Source organism: Saccostrea echinata, unplaced genomic scaffold (assembly GCF_033153115.1).
Source record: "Saccostrea echinata isolate AGI-Se365-2 ecotype Australia unplaced genomic scaffold, CSIRO_AGI_Sech_v1 ptg000033l, whole genome shotgun sequence".
Lineage (NCBI taxonomy): Eukaryota > Metazoa > Mollusca > Bivalvia > Ostreida > Ostreidae > Saccostrea > Saccostrea echinata.
The window spans coordinates 1,010,654-1,033,714 of record NW_026889782.1 but is presented as its reverse complement, the minus strand read 5'-3'; the positions used below and the strand labels follow the sequence as shown (position 1 = coordinate 1,033,714).

General features: G+C 32.7%; 1 long non-coding RNA gene across 2 annotated transcripts; it reads right to left on the bottom strand.

Annotated features, from left to right (window-relative positions):
- Positions 1 to 3,953: 3,953 nt before the first annotated feature.
- On the bottom strand, positions 3,954 to 20,778 carry LOC133198933 (uncharacterized). Of its 2 annotated transcripts, XR_009722674.1 has the most exons (5): positions 20,695 to 20,778; positions 16,211 to 16,315; positions 15,900 to 15,997; positions 8,459 to 8,531; positions 3,954 to 6,275 (listed from the first exon to the last, which is right to left on the bottom strand). It is a non-coding gene; the product is annotated as an uncharacterized LOC133198933 (long non-coding RNA). The 2 variants fall into 2 exon arrangements; XR_009722676.1 differs by lacking the exon at positions 8,459 to 8,531.
- Between the last annotated feature and the right edge of the window lie 2,283 nt (positions 20,779 to 23,061).

Genomic DNA, 23,061 nt, shown 5'->3' with positions numbered 1-23,061 from the left:
TATTGTGTATCTTACAATACTAAATATTCAAGTCAAAATACTAAAATTCCTTATTTAACACCGATTTTCTGGAAAATAAAAGTTGATGAATTTGTAGCAGGTTCAAAGTCCCTTTATTTTATCTTTTCTTATATTCATGTTTTCATAGTTACAGATAAACAATTGTTGAAAAATTTGAAAATATTATGAATTTTAATATTAAAAAAATGCAGTTTCATTAAGTTCCTCGTCAAAATCATGTAAATTCATTTAATACCTTTAAGTAAGTATGTATGGAAAACTGTTTGGTTAATAATTCTACAGGTAGCTTAGACTGTACATGTAATAGTCTTTTCTTATGAATTTGATTAATTTAAAAAAAAATCAAAACTTTAAAAGTATATTATCACAGAACTACTTTCTGAATCTGCCTGTTAAAACAGAACAGAACTAATATACCAATCTTAACATTGTGCATGTCAGGTAATTCTTGACAAATAAACAGAAGCAGAAGAATCCAAGCCATCTTGTTTGATAGGCCAAATAAAAAAAAAATGTGTGGTTCCGGTTACACCTCCAAACAAATTAGGGTAGGTAGGTAGGTTTTTTTTTTTTTTTTTTTTTTTTTTTTTTTTTTTGAATATATTAAACGTCGAAAATATCATTGAATGTTCTTGAATTAACTATTGGTGAGATAATACTATTGCTTTCTTTCAAGTGGTGATATTTGTTACTGACAAAACACTTATACTGCGTGTTGAAACGATGTTGTCAAAGAAGGCCACCATTGCTGAAACTAAAACTAATACCGGAGCCAATGAGGGAAATCAGGGAAAATTCCGGAAATTTGAAAATTGTCAAAAAAAAGTTTAGGGTCGGGGGTATAAAATAGGGAAGGTCGGGTAACCGGAACCACACATATTTTTTTTATTTGGCCTATGCTTAAAAATGGGGTTAATAATTTGTAAATCATATATACGTGTCAAAAACATTCGCGGTGAAAGATACATCAATGTGAGAAACACAAAACCCATTTTAGCTAAAGCATTTTAAAGCTAAAGTTTTAAAATCAATTTTCTACACGCAAGATTCAACATCATATCATGGAATTCTGTTTATGTTCAATGTTACACTTTTGCAACAGCTTCAGAAGACTGGCTGGGTTCCTCATAATGGTTTGGCTCACCAAGGTCAGCGAGTTCTTCATAAAGAGATCTATTTATTTGAAAAGAATGTATTTATAATAAATAGATGTCAATATTCTTCTGTTCCCTAAATAATTTCCTGTTTTGCAAGTTCACAAATAATAACTTTGTCATCTTTATGATGGTAATAAGATTAAACAGGTAAACGAAATATTACATACTGATCTTTGCTGTTGTGCTTATCTGCAAAGAAATTGAATTAAACTTGTTAGAATTTTGTCTACAAATGTCGTCTACATGTAATTAAAAATTACATGAATTAACACAAATTCCGATTTTATATATTTCGATTTTTAAAAAATTTTTATTGAAAAATTAAGTAAACATGCTTATGAATAACAGAATATTGATTATGTGACCGTTGAATAACAGAATTGATGAGAGCGGGGAAATTTAAAAAAAAATGTTTTATTTTAATCAGAATATTATACTCAAATATTTATAAATATATTTTCTAATCAATGTCTGTTAGTAAATTATTCAACAATCCTTATAAAAACAGTACGTCTTAAGCATTCCTGTTTGTCTTTTATCCGGTCGAAGGTAAACTTTCAAGGTTTTTTTTTTTAATATTTTATGTTCTGATATAAATTAATTAGGGTGATTAAAGGTAACGTAGTTAAATATTCATCACCTTTATCTGCTATATATTAATAAAGGACATTATTCCTCGATATAGTATATGTAAATATGTCATAATTTCATTCTTACAATATGTTTTAAGTCCCTTGCAGAGCAGAGTGACACTTAGGGATCACTTGACCCGGCGTCTGTCTGTCTAGCTGTCCATCCGTCTGACTGTTACAACTTAAACCTCGAGAAATGTAAGAGATATGGGTTCGATATTTTCAGATATATTGCTTGATACTATGGCTTATGAAAATTATCATGGTAACCGACTTCGTTACCTAAATCTTGATTCACTTTTTAAAATATTTCATAGTGCCGATAAACAGCATTTTTTGCACTTAAGATGTAAGTTCTATGCTTTTTAACATGCGCACTGTTTGTCATAAAACATTATGAAAAATGCCAGCGTTACAATCTACTTGACCTTACTTTGAAAAAAATACCCTGGACAGTTAAATTTTCAATTTTTTTTTTTAATTTTTTTTTTATTTGAAGAGGCAGTGTTTTGATAATAAGCATTTATACATGTTTATGAGCTCATGATACTGTACATTGAAACTGTATGATATTCAGTTATCAAACTTGTATTTAAAACCATATATATATATATATATATATATATATATATATATATATATAACTCTGATTTAAGGACTAGGGAGACCAGACCATTATATATGGCTTAAGGAGACAATATACAGATTTTTTAAATTTGCTTTTTTCTAAAAAGAAATACCAGATCAAAGATCTATAGAACACCATTTAGTCGACTCTTGCTTTATTTTTTCATAATAAATGCCTCCTAAAAATATATGAAAAAAATGGTCTCCTTAATATTTTATGTTTCTCTCATATGACTTAAGGAGACCAGTGTATATTTTTTATAAATATAACTTGTGGTTTAAGTAGACCATTTTTCTTTCATAGTAATTTCACTTATTATGCATTAATTAACATATTGTTTCCAACCAGAATAGTTGCGGATGGTCATTAGTCAAGGTCAGCAGAAAGATATTTGTGCTAATGTGACTCAACATGATCAGTACAAAACTTTGAATTAAACTAAAGTCATTGCACAAGTGACTTAAATAGAGAGTAGTTGCCCCCGTGGCGCAGTGGTTAGAGCGTCTGCTCTAGAGTAGATCTAGGAGTTGATCCTTACGTCGCAGGTTCAAATCCCACTGTGGGATGGGGAGACCGGTCCTTCAGATGAGACCATATAAATCAAGGTCCTGTGCCGCAGTAGGTGCTGGCACGAAAAAAATCCCTCGATGCTCAATGGCCGTAAGTGCCGAGTATAGGACAAAATTTGCAGATCTCCATCGGCATGTGGTGGTGTCTCCATATAAGTGAAAAAATCTCGAGAGGAATGTTAAACAACATACAATCAATCAATATATAGAGAGTATAAGCCCAGAGTAGCTTGTTCCGATATCCACATTTAACTCTCAATGCTGTCGCCCACGTGGTGCAGTGGAAAGAGCCTCTGCTCTAGAGTCGTGGAGTTAGTTGATCCTTTTGTCACATGTTTGAATCCCACTGTGGGACGTAGAGACCGGTCCTTCATACAAACAGAGGTCCAGTGTCGCAGTAGATGCTGGCATGAGAAATCTCTCACTGCCCATTGGCCATGAGTGCCGAGCATAGGTCATTTGCATCTCTCCATCGGCAAGTGTTGGCATCTCCATATGAGTGAAAAATTCTCCAGAGGGACGTTAAACAACAAACAAACTCTCAATGCCCAAAACAGTTTAACCTAAAAGTGAATGCAGACATAGATTATTCTTTAGACCAAGTATAGTATACTCCATATTGTTTTGTTGAGGACACAAAGTTCACAGTGGACATCAAGTAGTTTTTCCTGCTATTTATACCCAGCTTCGTCACCGAGTGCATTCGCTTTCCAACTAATTGATGAAGTTCTGACCTATTCCTACATTTGTTTAAATTCTTTGTGATTTAAGAATACATTTGACCAGTTGAAACCAAGAGTACATGTACTACATAAAATTTCAAGGTTGTGATTAAGATTCAGTAAAAGTTATGCCCCATCCAGTATAGCAATATGTGGATGCCATGTTCAATATACATATTTGCTATCATTAAACTTGCAGAGACCATGAATCAAAATAATTCAAATGCTTAAAAATCATTTTATTTTTACTGCTAGTCAAAATACAGTCACTCAAGCATATCCTTTGTTAATTTGAAAAAAAAAATGATAGTTTAACATTTATTATTAATACCATACCAAAGCACAAGATAGTGCACTTCTTACATAATCCAATGATTCATGCTGTGATTTTACAAAGTATTTAGATGTTTCTTATTTACAGTTCAGTATACATGATATACCAGTACAATGTGACACTAACCTAGTATCAGTTAAATGGAGCATTACTATTGTGTTTTTAAGAAGTTTGCAGGGTAAAAAGTATAATAAAATAAAAATGTTGATACATTTATTGATTGCATATGCTAAAAACTTTTATAAAAATCAAACATTGTATCATAACAGCTTTTACAAATTAATTCAATACATTCAAAGGTACAAAAATCAAATTATTTTCATCCACAGTTTTATCATATTCAGTTGAACAACAGCTACATCTATTATATAAAATGTATGGTAGTTGGCACTGATGGTATATATATCCTGAGCAAAGAAAAAACATACCTAATCAAAGAATACAAAGCTCACTTCTATAAATGTTATCTACTAGTAAGGCAAAATCTCACTCAACAAACACTCTGGTAATGTATATCACCTGGATCCAAAATCTATGCAAGTTGGTCTGGGTTAGATTAAACTGCTCAATAACCCTGAAAATGTATGTTACATCCAGCATCAGAAGCAGGATATATCATCTATGTTTACTGATCACCAATGAGTATATTGTTACTTTGAATGAACCTTCTCTAAAAACTGGTCATTAATCCAGAAAATCTAAGTCAAATCAAGGATTGGTACCCTGAAACATTTACATGTACATACATCATCTTTGCAGGTTTGTTCAACATAGAGTTTATAATTACATGAGAATAGGACTGCTCAAAACACTTAATCTTGTGAAATCCCCCATGTGGCGCAAAGGATAGAGTTTGTAATCTAGAGTCGCGAGTAAGGATTTAATCCTTAAGTCTCAGGTTCAAATCCACTGGGGATGTGGGGACCAGTCCTTCAGATAATACCATATAAACTGAGGTCCCGCCTAGCAGTTGATGTGGGCACAAAAAAAATCCCTTACTGCTCAAGGCCCTGAGTGCAAAGTATAGGTCAAATTTTGCAGCTCTCCACCAGCAAGTAGTGGCATCTCCATATGGATGAAAAATTCTTGAGAGGGATGCTAAACAACAAACAAACAAAAACAAAAAAAACACATGAGGAAAATGTAGATCAGGTCAAGCATCTGAAGTAAATCTGTTAATGTGCTTTAATCCATGCAAGTTTGTCCAGGTAGAGCTTAGGAATGAACCTTGCTCCTTAAATTTTAACTGGGATACAATGCTAGGTATATAGTAAGAACTCATCTAGACTGTCCAGAAAAGCTAAAACATATTTAGCAATTTCTTACTTGCATGATTTAAAAAAACTGCAATCTAGTAAAATTATTTCAAAAAAAATTTCAACACATTTTCTAATTTTCAACAAATTCAATGCACTGTGAGAGGATTTAACATTTCTTAACCACATACACTGTACTTAAAGTGCAATATACATGCATTATACTGTATGTTAAATCTTTACAGTTTTCTTCCAGTACTCTAATAGTATATGAAATATGAAGATTACCAACAGTGATCAAGCTTTAAAGTCCATTGAAACAATACAAAATTAGAGCAGAGCAAACACAGACCGCTAAAAACACCAGGTGCAATGGAGGAGAAAGCATTTCCTGCCATGTGCTCCTTGACATGATTGGGCAAATGGAAAAATCCACAAACAATTCAGTGTAAACAATTTCGATGAAAAACATTAGTCAACATTCAACTTAATGATCGATTGAACTTGCTGTAATAATTAATTTACACGTAAGTGTACACACATGTATGCATACTAGATGAATTATTTCACAATATCCAAAATTGGACAATAATAGTTTCTAATCTAGCTAGACAACAGGAAATTTTCATTATTACTTAAATTACATGAAACTATTGAAGTCTGTGAGCTACAAATTATATCTAAAAATTATACACATTTTAACAAGTGTTTACAGTTTAGTGTATTTATTATACACAAATGATGACTTAGTAAGACATACTAGTTAAGTCCACAGATTGACTTCCAGATTTCAGCTCAAAGGCTTGAAGATTTTTAGTGGCTCTTTCATCATTTTTTTTTCACTGAATATTTTCATTTTTATTTTCAAGACACTGTTTTTGTTGAGGTCTTTTAGCAGTTTGATGCAATCCAAGAACTCCAAGGGCAATTTAAGAACTCCTGAATTTCTTTCTTACCTGGAAAAAATAAAAATTTAAAAGTTTAAAATATATTCAACTTACAAGAAGAAAACTAGTAAAACTAGTGATAATATAATAGACCTTTCAGATGTTCCAAAGCAGCTACATGTATCTAATTAAAAAAATATAAAGTTTGAAGTATTTAGAGTAACCTGTATTCTGAACAAGGAATGTGTGTATTTGACAGACAGATGAATGAATAGACTGATCACTATAGAGCACCTTAGTCTTTTTTCAATAATCTTTATATTAGTGAAAATCAAATAGGAACTAGAGTGTTTCAAGGAATGTATATGTCACCTGCTAGGTATCGTCATTAAAGAGGTAAATAAATCTAAGAGTGGTCAGCTATTAATTTAATATTAGCATGGAGGTTCATGCATTTGCCTGCAAGGAAAAAAAGGATCCAAAAGCAAAAGACTGGGATAGAATCTGGCAATCAAAGAAAATATGGTTCCCCAGTCCTCAAATGAATAATTAAATTGAAATTATGATGAATAACTATTTATCATTTTATTAATACACATGTAGGTGCTTCCAACTATCCTCGGAGGAAAGGAATTTCAGACTGTCTTTACTTTAATTGTCACTTTGTCAGTCAACACGATTCATTGTGGAATACTGATCCCAATGTATTTTCATAGTCTTTAAATATAAGTTTGTGTGGTAACTGAATTTCATACAGTTTCAAAGTATAGTATCATGAGCTCAAAAACATATATAAATGCTAATTATCAAAACCCTGCCTCTCAAAATTTTGGAGATATAAGGTGTGACAGACGGACAGACAGACACCAGGTAAAGTGATCTCTAAGTGTCGTTCTGCTCTGCAGTTGACACAAAAATGAAAGTTAGTCAATTTTTGACCATGTATATCACTTCAGTGATGAAAGGAATGCTGAAGTGGTAAGTCTATCCTAATTATTTGAAAATACAGCAACCCCATTGGTCAGAATATAATACATATGCTGTCCAGCCTTAATTTCATTGGCATAAAGCAGCACAAAACACGATTTGATTGGATTGTGCAACTTGTTTTTCTAGGGGGCGCTGTTGCAACCCTGGAAAAGAAAAAAGGACTGGGGCTTGCCCCTAGGGGGCACTTACTGACCGGAAGTAAACAAACAACAGAAATAGCAATACACTAGAAATATGTCCATAGGACATATATGCCCGCCGAGTATATAGTAATGCAACATGAAATTTTGTGTTAGTGTATGAAGTTTGATGAGAATATCTTGAAAAGTTTCTTTAAAATTTAAATTGAAATCTAAAAAAAATGGATATAGATGATAAATTCTCACCAAATTATGTATAGATGCATAACCTTAGATTTCAATATTTTAAATGGTTTTAAAACCATGCAAAATGCAAATTGAAGGAAAGTGAGGTCAAGGTCACAGGAAAGGTCAAAAGTTTTTGAAATAGTTGAATAGGTCTTACTTATTATATATGTATCAGCATATTAAGTTTGATAAAAAAATATCTTGAATGATTTCTTTAAAACTGAGCTAGTCAAAGCGTGGCGCCATGGTCGCGAAGTAAGGAGTTGATCCTTATGTCGCAGGTTTGAATCCCACTGTGGGACACGGAGACCAGTCCTTCGGATGAGACCTTATAAACCAAGGTCCTGTGTCACAGTAGGTGCTGGCATGAAAAAGACCCCTCACTGCTCAATGGCAATGAGTGCAGAGTATAGGACAGAATTTGCAGCTTTCCACTGGCAAGTGGTGGCATCTCCATGTAAAATTCTCGAGAGGGAATGCAGATTACCTGTAATGATTGACCAAAATCCCTACTAGGCTTTAAACTCTTCATTCTTGACCTGTATTTCGTCAAATGAGATTTTTATGTGCCCGGATCGATAGATCGGGGGCGCATATTGTTTTTGTCCTGTCTGTCTGTTTGTCTGTCTGTTGTCAACTTTAACCTTCACCATAACTTTTGAATCATGAGAGAGAGAGACTTCATATTTTGTATGCATACTCCACTCATTAAGTTCTTTCAAATGACACCAAGGTCAATGACCTTGTGACCTTGACTGTGACCTTTATGCTAAAAATAGCTTTTTCGAACTTTGTTGCCGCCGGGTGCATAGTGTTTCACAAACACATCTTGTTCCAGTTAATTAAGGTAAAATTACTAATTGTTAAAACTGTAAATGATTTTTTTTTTTTTACCTGAGCCAGATTTTTACTTTTCTTAAAAGTGTCTGTATTTGACTGTTGGTTCCACCTATCTCAAGGAAATGATCTGTAAAAGTAAATGTTAGAAATCATAATCTGTTCTCTATCTACTATAATCATGAGAAAAGGTGTTGAAAATTAACAGATGGAGATAAAATCAGCAGTCATATTAAAGGCTTTTTTCAATAATCAATTTATTAGTGAAAATCATAAAAGTATTAGGCAAAAAGGAAAAATAAATGTTGTCATTAATTAACCTTGCATATTTCTACAATTTTCTGATAAGAAAATTATACCCGATAGATGCAATATAATCACTCTTTGCCTGCTCCTAAATTAAATTATGAAATTTTGATAGATTTTGATCTAGTAAGCAATTATTTAAAACAAGGTTCTTTTAGAGGTGCCTAGGGTCGAAATTCATAAAAAAAAAACCTACAAAAAAGTGAAAACCTATTTCTATCATACTGGTTTATATTTATTACAAATGTCCTCATAGTCAGCATAGCCCAGAACGATAGACCGCAGACTCTCACCATGAACATTTTTAGTGTACTGGTTCAAAACCATTTGTTGGCACATTTTTATTTTTTCAAACTTTTTACCTGTATAAACACTAAAGAACGAGTGCACTTATGGGCCCCGGTAAAATGTGAAAAAATGAAGAATTAAATTAAGCATAATTTTCCATCTCAGATCATTAATTGATATCTAAACCATAAGATTCAACAAATTTTATCGCTGAAATTCATAAATATACAAAGAGCAAAGCCATACAATGTGGTAGGGGGTCAGCCAATATTCGTGATTTTCTGTAGTAAATCGAGGACGGTCATTCATTTCAAAGCTTTTGTTTATTGTCAGCCTAACATTGTACAAACTTGTACGATTGACAAAAAATGCATTATACATTTATAAAACTTGTGTGAAAGTAGGAAATTTGTACATGATTAGGCTTGTACTTTAAATATTAAAAATGTATGAAAAGTTCAATGTTTTTCCTATAACAAGCAAGAGCTATTTACCTGTATGACCTATGTTGAACCCACCCGTGGAATATATTTTTTAAAATACTGGTAGTCACGTGAGTTCTACCCAGGTAAACATTCCTCAAAGATGCTCACTGTAAAACATAGCCACGTTTTGTATCATTATATCAAAGTCAAGCCGCATAGAGAAGTTTGTATGTATTTGGTTTTAGGAACACGGGATGGTTAGGAGAGTTTAGTGTCGTTAAAATGTCATCATAAATAAAAGTGTCAAACATTTTTAACATTCATGCAAGACAATGGTACTGGTATTGAAAGCCACCTAAATACACTTTTTTTCATTTTAAAATTTAAAGGAACAAATGTTAATACTTATTGTATTATTTCAAATGCAAGCATGCAAATTCCTTAGTTTGATCACTATGGATACAGGTATCTATACAACTTCATTCGATTTTTTTCTCAGGTAAAATAGCACAAGAAGTATCATTCAGCAAACGTGCCTGTCAATGATCCACCATCAGATTGTTCAAGTGTCTGATTTAAATGTCTCCTCCCCTTGATTTAAATAAACGAAACTCAAAATAGGTTCCGTACGACTTTCCCGGATTTGGGGTATCTATAGGCATTTAAAAAACTTCATTTGTTTCAAATCCATGCTGATTTAGGTGATGTTTTAATGTGATTTTAATTAGAAATGTCCACTTGTGTTTAACTATTACCAAAAGAGAACAATTTGGTAATACATTCTAAAGTAACTGAAAGCACTGAAAAAGGGCCCATTAAGCATTGCTTAAGTGCACTTGTCCTTTGATTTTTTAATACAGGCTTTTGCATTTTACTTAATATATTTTCTTCCTTAAATGCATGTTTGGTGTTGATATAAAAGACATCTATGGAAATGCAGATCATAAATTCTCTTTAACTAAACGCAATCAACCGGAACTAAACCTCATTGTAAGCACACTTTGTTTGAGGACATGAATCATTCACTTTGACGTGTTACTCGATACTGCAGGTGTCACGAAAAAAAAATCATGCCGAGCAATAATTGCTGTGTTTGCCTTTCAAGAACATAATGACGTGTAATAGTACTGTTGTGCCAGTGGGAGAGATACTGTTCTATGCAGAGTAGATGCAGTTCATTCCTTGGGAAAAATGTGTGCATTGGCGATATGTTATGCTAAAAATGCATAAGGGTTTTCAGATTAGAAAAAAATGTGGTAAGGTCAGTTAAGGTTTTATGTCCCGTTGCCATTACTCAGTCAGACAGCAAGAATGACCTTCAAACAAAGGATGTATCATTCTGTAAATACTGAGGTAGGATCACATGAACACACAGTTGAGTAGAATGAAATATATCAAGATAACAATCAGTATTCAAGCTCAAAAGCCCATCAAAAAATACAAAATAGGAGCAGAGCAAACAGAGACCTCCAAAACATCAGAGGTGGGATCAGGTGCCATGGAGGAGTGAGCATCCCCTGCAGACCAGTCACACCCGCTGCGTGCTCCTTGTCATGACTGGGAAACAATGGAAAAATCCATACACAATTCAATGTGTAAATAATGGCCTAACAATAAGTATGAAAAACGTCAGTCAGCATTTTACTTAATGATAAATTGTATTTGCTGACAAGGTCATTGTATCGACCATAGAACTTACAAAATGATGACTTTAAACAAGACTGCTGATATTCTTGTTTCAGCAATTTGTTTGTCAATAACTTACCTAGTTTTAAAAATTGTTCATACATAGAGGATGCTCTTGCGTATCGAATCAACTGAGAGATATAAACCCCGTATGCAGGTGATGAAGGTATACTGCTGAATAAGTAAGGGAAGTTGACGATTGAAAAGTTAAAGTCATCACGTATATCATAAAGCTTGGTTGTTAGATTACCATTAATGTAGAACTAAAGCAATACATGAGAAACAAGAAACTACACACATGTGACCTAAAGTCAGTGACCGGAACATATATCGATAAGCTTTTTCTAAAGACTGAAACCAATATTGGTCCTATAGGTCATCTCATATTTTTAACTAGAAGTGTTCCTTTGATATACTATATTTTACTTAATTTCTATAGACTTACTATACCCTGAAGAAAAAAAAAAGGAAAACAGGAACTACCTGTTTAAATGACCCGACCACCGAGGTTAATCTAAAGTTTGTCCTTGCCTACCTGAAAAACAGACTGCCTCGGGCAGTCAGTAATTTCCAACTCTGGTTATGAGATGCTAAATGTTTAATACTTACAATTAAATGCTTATATTTACATTTTTAAATTCATGATAGATTGAGAAAGTCGATAAAATCATTTCTATATTATGTCTGTATATTGTATAGGGGGAAAATAACTCGTGGTGTTAATATTCCCTATATTCATGGTGTGAATAAATCCGTGAATTCAAGAAACAGTGAATAAGTTTTCAATAACCTCCATCTTATATTTGGAAATTTGAGAATAGACTACGATAGGTAAATATACGTGCAGTGCATGGTCATTTCAGTTTTACGAATCGTACTTGTCATTCAATTATTTTAATTATCACGCTTGACATTAATTTAGATCACTCAGCAGATAATAACCTGTATTTGTAAAAAAAAAAAAAAAAAACTGTTTTAATAGCCAACGCTACATGTTTCATCAATCAAAACACTAGGGTCATGGGTTTTGAATACCCGTACTTAACTATGTTACGACGTGTATTTGTTACCTGCATTATCATGTTTTTATCGACATTTTGGTTTTGAAAAATCATTCAAATAACTATCGAACTTGCTGATGTATATATAAATCTACCCTGTTGTTCGTGAAGTGAATACATAACGCTGATTAATGCCTTCTAACTACGCTATGGATTAAACGGATATAGACATTGAAGGGAGGTACATGTAACCTTTATTATATACCGATTCCACGAATTCGTGTCAGAGGAGAGAAAAACATGAAAATTACAACCCCTGAAATTAATCCCCTATACAGTACTTCAACCGAGAAATTAGTTGAAACTGGTTCCAGAAAAGAAGCTGAAAATGTTCAATAGTTTACATACATACAATACTTGACACATGATGACTGAACAAAAACAGATAGCAATAAGTAATTTAAATGACTCAGGTGAATTATAACCTGTTCAATCTTAGATCCATCTTTTTTCTAATACGAGGGTTGATCCAAAAGTTCATGGAATTTAATTATTTCTAAAATTTTATTGTGATTTGATGAAAGCAAACAATAGGCATATTTATAATATAGAGTCATTATGCAACTGGAAAATTTCACCACATTCCAATTACCAATAAGGTCACATGAGCTTTCTGAACACTGATAGTTGTAAAATCCGGGAGAGACTTCGACGTAACGTCAAGTTAAGTATGTCATGTCATGTTATAGGAGCATCTCACCCTCATGTTCAATTCAACTAAGTAATTCTACAGAATATTCTGCCTTTTTCTCCTTTTTTCTCTCAAGAAAAGCCTGGGTATCCTCTCACACCAATCTTATCTTTATATTACACTCATATTTCAAAAATACTCCCCATCTTTCCATATGATGTTCCAATTTCAGTAGCAAAGTCCAGCACAGTACGTCAGCGGTCAACATCCATCATGGCTTAATTTGTCTACGAGAAAAACAGACCCTCCAAAAGCAGCCACACCTTTAATCAACCTCATGGAAGTTCTATTGTTCTTAAATTTCTCACGCCACTGGAAAATCAGTTGCTAAATGCATTTTTCTCCAGCCTGTATCAGTAGTATACCCCTTTAAGTCAGAGTGTTCCTAAGATTTTAACAAAACTTATAACTTGACTGAAATGTGACATTCTCTAACAATTAAAAGATGAACAAGAAATCATCAACTAATAGTCTAAATATCAAGTTAAATCAGTAAAACTCTCACAGACAGGTATATTAGTGGTCAAGGAATCGTAATAATGACAAAATTCTCATTTTATTTGCCACTTAGTGCAGGTTTTTTCTTATTTCACGTATTAAGAATTAAAATGAAAATGAACGAGTAAATGTCTCCCCTGCATTTTAAAACATCCTTTGCTATGGCAACTGCCATAGAGTTACTATCATTAATATTTAAAATATTTTTTTATTTAAAAAATTCAACAAGTGTTTATATTCTTATTTGTAATTTTCAACCACTTTCACTAATAAATAAATAAAATAAGAAGAAATTCCATGAACTTTCGGATCAATCCTCGTACATGTCAGTCATTAAATTTATATAATATACCATATGCATAAGGGAGACCAAATGTATTATTACTGCATTAAGGAGACCAACCACTATCCATATGTAAATCAGTATTCAACCACTTTCACTAATAAATAAATAAAATAAGAAGAAATTCCATGAACTTTCGGATCAATCCTCCTACATGTCAGTCATTAAATTTATATAATATACAGTATGCATAAGGGAGACCAAATGTATTCTTACTGCATTAAGGAGACCAACTACTCTCCACATGTAAATCAGTATTCAACCACTTTCACTAATAAATTAAAAAAAATATGAAAAAATTAGTGATGAGACATCGGTTAATTTTCATAATCGATAATCGGTTGGAATCGGTTACTGCTTCTGATGCGATTTCACCGATTATAATCAGATTTCTTCATAGTTTTGTATACAAAAAGCAGACTATTACAATAATTTCATTTATTTCTTTAACATGAATATGTAAAATACATAATATATTATTTTCTTTGTTGTTTTGCTTCTTTTACACTTTCTAGACCTAAAAATATTTACAGTGGACACCCAACATGGCTGCCTAGCGGCAGAAAACGAACTTCAAAAAGTTGTGGGGGGAATTGATCACTCTTTATATTTAAGGTGAATGTTGACTAAGTTGCATATTTTATATCTCAAATAAAAGATACAATTAATATTTTTTGAATAAAAAGAATCAGCTGATTTATCAAACCAAAGAGCAAACACAGATTTGGCAGAAAAAAAAATTCACCCGGGGGTAAATTGAATGGGTCGGTCGGGTTATTACAGGAAACAAAAATAATTTTTTTTAAGCCCTATATATGCATCTTCGGTTCTTAATCACCTCTGCTTCATGCTAGTTGGATAGTATCAGATGCAGATGCCATTTTCTTTCATTAAGAAGAAATAAATTTTAAACCAGAAATGGATAATTCCGGAATGTATTGTATTAGAAGTATGTTTCCGATGATCGATTATGAAAAACTATAATCGATCATCGGAATAGGTAGCATTTTTTGTCGACAATCAATGCTTTCTGATTATCGGTACAACACTAGAAGAAATTCCACGAACTTTTGGATCAACCCTCGTACATGTCAATCATTAAATTTATATAATATACAGTATGCATAAAGGAGACCAAATGTATTATTACTGCATTAAGGAGACCAACTACTATCCACATGTAAATCAGTATTCAACCACTTTCACTAATAAATAAATAAAATATGAAGAAATTCCACGAAATTTTGGATCAACCCTCGTACATGTCAGTGATTAAATTTATATAATATACCATACGCATAAGGGAGACCAAATGTATTATTACTGCATTAAGGAGACCAACTACTCTCCACGTGTAAATCAGTATTCAAAACTTGAGATTTTAGTACTCTAATAATTTACATGTTTAGCTACATGAACTAAATCTATTTACCTTTGTCATAACGCAAGAACTGTTTTACATTCAGCCAACTTTAACATTACACATGCATACAGCGTATGCCATGCATTAGGAAGACCAGATGCATTATTTCAACATTAAAGAAACCAACTACAATGGAACAATTAGACAGTATTCCAAAATGTTCATTCCAATACCATAGTAATTTCCCTTAATTTGTTTGTATTTAGATGACTTAAATCAATTTATCTTAGCCAGAATTGGAACAAAAAAGCTAATCATTAAAGTGGCCAAACACATGAACAGACAGATGGACATGATGATTCCTATGCTTATATACACCCAAAGTTGCCAAAGTAGAGCAGATGCAGTGGTTAGAGCGTCTACTCTAGAGTCGCGGAGAAAGAAGCTGATCCTTACATCGCGAGTTTGAATCCCACTGTGGGACGTGGAGACCCGTTCTTCAGATGAGACAGAGGTATTAACCGAGGTCCCATGTCACAGTAGGTGCTGGCTCGATAAAGATCCCTCAATGCTCAATGGCCGTAAGTGCTGAGTATAGGACAAAAATTTGCAGCTCTCCACCGACAAGTGGTGGCGTCTCCATATGAGTGAAAAATTCTCAAGAGGGACGTTAAACAACAAACACTATACACCCAAAACTTTGTTTGCAGAAGATTTTGTGATACATGCTTTACAAGTATACATATTGTTCATAAGGGAATAAAAATGCTATAATATATCATTAAGGAAAGCAACTGAAATTAAATGTGCACTTCTAATTGAACTAAACAAAATTACCCTTTGTCAGAATGTAGATTTATAAACAGGAAGGCTGTTTTTCTTCATTTTTTCCATGTCAGATTCAGACTGTTCTTGAAAAAATTCTGGCATACACCCTGTAAAAGTGAATAGTGCAGATAATAAAGAGCTTCTAAATAAACTGCATAATATTTAAATGATCCACTTAAAAGGGATAACAAATGCATTTAACTCCATCAAGGAGACCAACTGATATCCATATATATATAAATCAGTACATATATTTTAATTGTGATATTTTAATATCCTAGTAATTTACATGTTTAGTTTTATGAAATAAATCTATTTACCTTTGTCCAATGACCAATGAGCACAAGCACTGATTTTTCCTCTTTTTTCTTAACGGAATCACCAGGGCCAGTCTGGGGTCCATATGATTCTGGCATATGTACACTCTGTAAAATGCATATTTGTACCATGTACAGGCATATGAACAATATTTCTATACTACATACATGCATCATTAAACTTAATAATCTTTTTTTTTCCAAAATTCATTATTCATATATAGTGTTTTGCTGTTAGCAAAATTCAACAAAAACTATACCGTATATATACTTGCCTATAAAGTGGTCCACCTATAAGTCAGTGGTATTTTTTGAGGTTATTTTGGAGGGATTTGCTATTGACCCACTTATAAATCGGTACAATTTTTTGCCAGAATCAATTGACAATTTCAAATCAATGCTCTGATGTTTTAACCTGGTTTCAAATACTAATCTTTTTATGACTCACCTATAAGTTGGACATAGAGTATATACAGTACCTGCATTATACATGCATTAGGAAGACCAAATGCATTATTGCAATATTAAAGAGACCATTGTGGCAAATGAAATCAATGTATGAATTGTATTCAAAACTACAGGTGTACTAATTTGTCTGAAGTATATCATGATATAATGTGATACACAAAGACTTTAACAGGATATGTACATATACCCACATGCCTAAATGTAACAACAGTTTAAAAATGAATAATTTTTTTTTTTTTTTTTTTTTGTAAATTTCACTGTTTAATTTATGAAATATGAAATATTATTTAAAACCTATAATTTATTAATATTCTGGGTCATCACCCCATTTTTTGTGAAGGAATCATGAAAGGCATTGTAATTTCAACTTGCTCACAGAGCAAGTTTTAGACAGAGGACCAACTCTTTATTCAAAATTTAGTTTACATACTTAATTTTTTAACAATTAAGTTTAATGGGTTAAAAAACTTCAAACTAGGTCAAAATATTTTGCTTTCTAAATATGGGCAAGAAATGTTCTTTTGCTTAAAATCACCTTAACTTCAGAAAAAAAAAATGCACTGTGCTCATCCTCTTCAAATGCCTTGTTTGTAAATACCGTATATACTCGCCTATAAGTCGGTCCGCTTATAAGTCGGTTGTATTTTTTGAGGTTATTTTGGAAGGATTTGCCATTGACCCGCTTATAAGTCGGTACAACTTTTTGCCAGAGTCAGTTTGCATTTCAAATTAATGCTCTAATGTTTAAACCTGGTTTCGATTAATATTTTTAGAAAAGACGCCAATATTTAAATTTAAATCATTAAGAAAAATACATAATGCACACTTAAGATAAAGATAAAGTTATTAAAATATGTAAAAACTTGTACTTTATGTATAATCTTAGAATACATAATTGATATAATATATCCAGACTCTGTTCAACGATAATCATGGAAATGTTTATGAAATACTACATTTCGCCGTCCAGAAAAATACTAACCTTTTTATGACTCGCCTATAAGTTGGACATAGAGTTTTGGACCAAAATTTAACTCCCAAAAGACCGACTTATACGCGAGTATATACGGTAACTGATAAAAGGTATATCTCACAAATGCTTCATTATTACAAATGTCTTACAGTAAATATATGCATCACCACAACTTATTTCATTAGTAAGAATAAACCCTTAAGCAATGAATATAAATGCTGAAAAGTGGTGCATTGTTAGGAGTTGATCCTACTACACAAGTTTTGAGATTATCTCCATTGGTGCACTCTTTTGTTACAGAGGGGAGTTTTGTTTCCACGTTAGCAGGCAGGTGGGACAGTGGCATCTCAATATGAGTAAAAAAATTCTCAAAAGCAATCTTGAACATAGAAACTAACAAATAAATGCTGAAATGATACATTGTGATATGTAGGTATATAGGGTTGGGATAATACACAGACCTTATGATATGATACATATAAAATTTCAAAATGATTTATAAATCATGATTGTCAAATGTCAATAAATAACACAATAAAGTAGATTCATCATTTAGTATAATGGCTAAGCATTCAGATTTGTTGTGTTTCTCATATATTGAAACTTTGAATGACACAGTTTGAAAACAAGCTGTCTTCTCTGTAGTAGCGGAACTAGTGTAGAACCCAACATGTTCCAAAACTCGTAAGAATGGCCTGATTTGAATGTGTAAGATACAGTTGCAATGCCAACCATGCCAACATTTGGCATTTGTTTATTTTTTAGTTATTTTATGAACCAGCAAAAATTAGGGCTGCATCAAACATATTGATACATATCTAGATTAATGAATATATTGTATCAAAAACAAGAGGCCCATGGGCCACATCGCTCACCTGAGCACATTGGCTAGGAAAAAGCACAAATCACTTCAGTATTGAAAAGTTTAAAGGGGAGGGGGCTTGGATTTTGAACTACCTGAGGATGCTTCCATATCAATATAACAAATGGCTTTACTGTTCTTGAGAAGATTTTTAAAGATTTTTTTCCTATATATTCCCTTGTTAAAAATTTGATCCCCCATTGTGGACCCTCCCTACCCCCTCCCCCCCCCCCATCATTTTAACAAACTTGAATCTACACTACCTGATGATGCTTCCATATCAATATGACTAAACATGACTTTGCTGTTCTTGAGAAGAAGATTTTTGAAGTTTTTTCCTATGTATTCCTATGTAAAACTTTGATCCTCAATTGTGGCACCACCCTAACCCTGGGGGTCATGATTTGAACAAAGTTAAATCTACACTATCTGAGAATGCTTCCATATCAATATGACTTAACAAGGCTTTGCTGTTCTTGAGAAGAAGATTTTTCAAGTTTTTTTTCTGTATATTCCTATATAAAACTTTGATCGCCCCTTGTGGCCCCACCCTACCCCGAGGGGTCATGATTTGATACAAACTTGAATCTTCACTACCTGAGGATGGATCCACATCAATATGACTAATTGTGACTTTGTTGTTCTTGAGAAGAAGATTTTTCAAGATTTTTTTCTACATATTTCTATGTAAAATTATGATCCCCCATTGTGGCCCCACCCTACCCCTGGGGGTCATGATTTGTACAAAATTTAATCTACACTACCTGAGAATGATTCCATATCAATATGACTAATTGTGGCTTTGTTGTTCTTGAGAGAAAGATTTTAAAGATTTTTTTTCTATAAATTCCTATGTAAAATTTTGATCCCCCATTGTGCCCCCCCCCCCCCGCCTGGGGGTCATGATTTTGTATAAACTTGAATCTATACTACCTGAGGATGATTCCATATAAATTATGACTAATTGTGGCTTTGTTGTTTTTAAGAAAAACAATTTCAAGATTTTTCCTACATATTTCTATGTAAAACTTTGATCCCCCATTGTGGCCTCACCCTACTCCTGGGGGTCATGATTTGAACAAACTTGAATCTGCACTACCTGAGGATAATTCCATATCAATATGCCTAATTGTGGCTTTGTCGTTCTTAAGAAAAAGATTTTTAAAGATTTTTTTTCTATATATTCCTATGTAAAACTTTGATCCCCCCTTGTGGCCCCATCCTACCCCTGGGGGTCATGATTTGAACAAACTTGAATCTACACTATGTAATGAAGGTCTCACCTAAGTTTCAACTTTTACAGCCCAGTGGTTCTTGAGAAGAAGATTTTTAAAAGATACCACTAAATTTTCACTAATTCTTAATTATCTCCCCTTGAAAGAGGGTGTGGCCCTTCATTTGAACAAATTTGAATCCCCTTTACCCAAGGATGCTTTGTGGCAAGTTTGGTTGAAATTGGCCCAGTGGTTCTTGAGAAGAAGATGAAAATGTGAAAAGTTTACAACAACAACAAAGACGACAACGACGACAGACAACGGACAAATTTTGATCAGAAAAGCTCACTTGAGCCTTTGGCTCAGGTGAGCTAAAAATAACTTAATTCCAATACATTTTGGGCAGGCAGTTTTTTATTTAATTCTGTGAAAAAGTTGGGAATTTCAATCACCAAAGATTATATTTAACTGTTTTGAATTAAAACTGATCAAAAATGATATAATCATTAAGGAGGTAGCACATCTTAGATGATTATTACAAAATCATAAAAATACATAGACAACTTTACTTAACATGTTGATTTTACAGTCAAGAAAAGTTTGAATTTGAAGTGTAATTTTTAAAGACAGTGAGACAAAAAATTAAAAATGAGTAAAAAACAATTATTTTTATAAAACTCATGCATAATGATTTATAAGACTTTTTTGACAGAATTGTTAAAGAATTCAATATATTGCATATCGCATTAAAAAATGTCTTTTTTTTTTTGCTCAATACACAGCCCTAGCAAAAATGATATACAACAAGGACTTTGATTGGATTATTAACATTCATTCAACTGATCATAATTATTAACTGTTATTGCACTTTCATTTTCAAAATGTTGTTAGGTACATTGTTTGTTCACTCTTTTGCATTGATATTATAATTTATAAAAGAGAATTTTAGCACAAAAAATTATCAATTTACCTTTCTTGGAATAAAGACATGTTGACCCTTGAGCTGAGATTTTCTCTTTTTCCATAGATTTGTTACACTGGAGTCCAAATGATTCTAGCAGAGACCCTGTAAAAAGGACTTAATTATGGAAAAGCATGAAGAATATATGCCTATTATACATATCTTAAATTCTAATGAAAACAATGTTTTTTAATTAAGATCCATATATTTCTAATGATTGACATAATACAAATTCAAAATAAAATATGCATGTCTATATTATACACTGTACCTTAAGCAGACCAATTGCATTATTACATCCTTCAGGAGACCAACTTAAATCAATGTTTGAGAACTACTTGTAAGAACAATAAATTTGTCTACTTTACAGTACTAAATGTACATGGAATCTATAGGATCATGTTACTTTAATTGACCTGCCTTAGTTCAACACAGTAATCTAACAAAGAAATTGAGCCAAAACAACATTTTAAGACTTTTTGAACAGTGCATGTTCCTATCATTTCAAAACCATTACCAGTAAAAATGCTAATATAGGAAAATGATGACACTTAATTAATATTGTACTTTCAGGTATATTAGATGAATTAATCTGATTCGTCAAGAAACATTTGTTAAAAAGCACTATTATCCGCTGAATAATGAAGCTACACCCAGTGTCGCAACAGTCAACATTGCTTGACGACGGGTGATATTCAAAAAAATAGTGACTGCGCAGATATATGCGCTCAAGGTTCAATATTATTTGTATTTGTATAAAACATATTCAGTATAATATAATAAATATTGCATGTAGTTGAGTGTAACATTGAAAATTTTCACCCCTCGAAAACCAAATAAGTCAAAAAGAGGATGGGTTTCTTTTCCAACTTCTACATAGTTTCGCCCCTGCAAAAACTGGTATAGACCTTGGAAATGTTTAAACGGGCTAAGAGAAATCAAATGCATCAAGAGTACTTAATTGTTTTTACCCAAGTTACATGCCAAAAAAGATTCAGAGAGACGTCACATAAAGTTAACGTTGATTTGAACTGAAGTTAGGGTGTCAAAAGTCATTCACGTCCAAAAGTGACATTGATCATGTGTGGTAGATAATAAACTCCTACGAGCTAAATATGCTGCCATAATCAAGTGAGGATCTTTCCCTAATCCTATATATAAATCCATTTACAATATTATATGCACTTAAGCAGCTGTTTATGACATTGTAAAATTATATAAACAAGACCAGTTTATATAATTTATATCAATTTATATAATTAATAATATCATTTATATAATTTTATCAAGATAAGTGTATGGGGTAGAGGGAGCAGACATTGAGAATCAATGTTGTCGGACCACATGAAACTAAACTAACAGTCTTCCAAATAACCCGGGAGTCCAATGCCAGGGACCTGTTAAATTTGCAGCCGGGCATGTAAAAATTGCCAAATTACATGTCGGAAGAGGGCATATGTGAATCTTCTTTCGTTGTACGATCTTTACTTGCCATTTATTCTGTCCTACCCCCATTATTCGCTTAAACGTTGCTATATGTAATGTCGATGGATTGCCTGTCTACATTCTCGATACGACCTGTCAAATGATTGTCAATCTAATCATTGAAGTGTTTAGTTTAACCTATTTGTTTTCTCGAAGTTGCTTGCTAAATTATGAGATGTTCATCAATGCCACATACTGTGGCACTACAGTCATGATCCCATTTCAGAAATTCAGTTTAGCTAAACCGGCCAACAAATGACCAGCATGCAACTCAAAAGTTATTTATGAACAAAAACGCTTTAGAAAATGGCAATCACAGGCCATGGTTGGTTTACGACGCTGAAAAAATTAATATAAAACCTTTATACCCAATGGGTTTTTTTTGTTGCACAATACTGGTAAATGTAAGAATTTTGAGTAGGACATGTACAAATTTGAATGGCCTTGGAAAAAATGATAGGTCTACATGCCCGAAGGGCATGTGCTGAAAAAGAATTGTTGTGAAGACTGTAACTAAAGCGACAGCGCCGGGTGATCATATAAATTTAAGTCCCCTTTATTATATAATAATTTGGCAAATTATCAACACATCAAGCTAAAATTTCCAACATATCTTAACGGTGAGAATTTTTATTTTTTTAAGTTGAAACCTCGTGTCCTGTGAAAAAAATGAAATTTGTATCCAATCTAAAGTCTTAAAATGTATCAAGGTAATTTTTCAATACAAATTTGCGGTTGGGGTTATAAATGAAGGATAAAACCAGAGACCTAGGAATGGAATACTCGGAAGTCTCTGGTTTTATTCTACCCCCAACTGGAAGTTGTATCCCATCTAAAGTCTTAAAATGTATCGAGGTAATTTTCGAGGAATAAATGAGTGGTTTACAATAA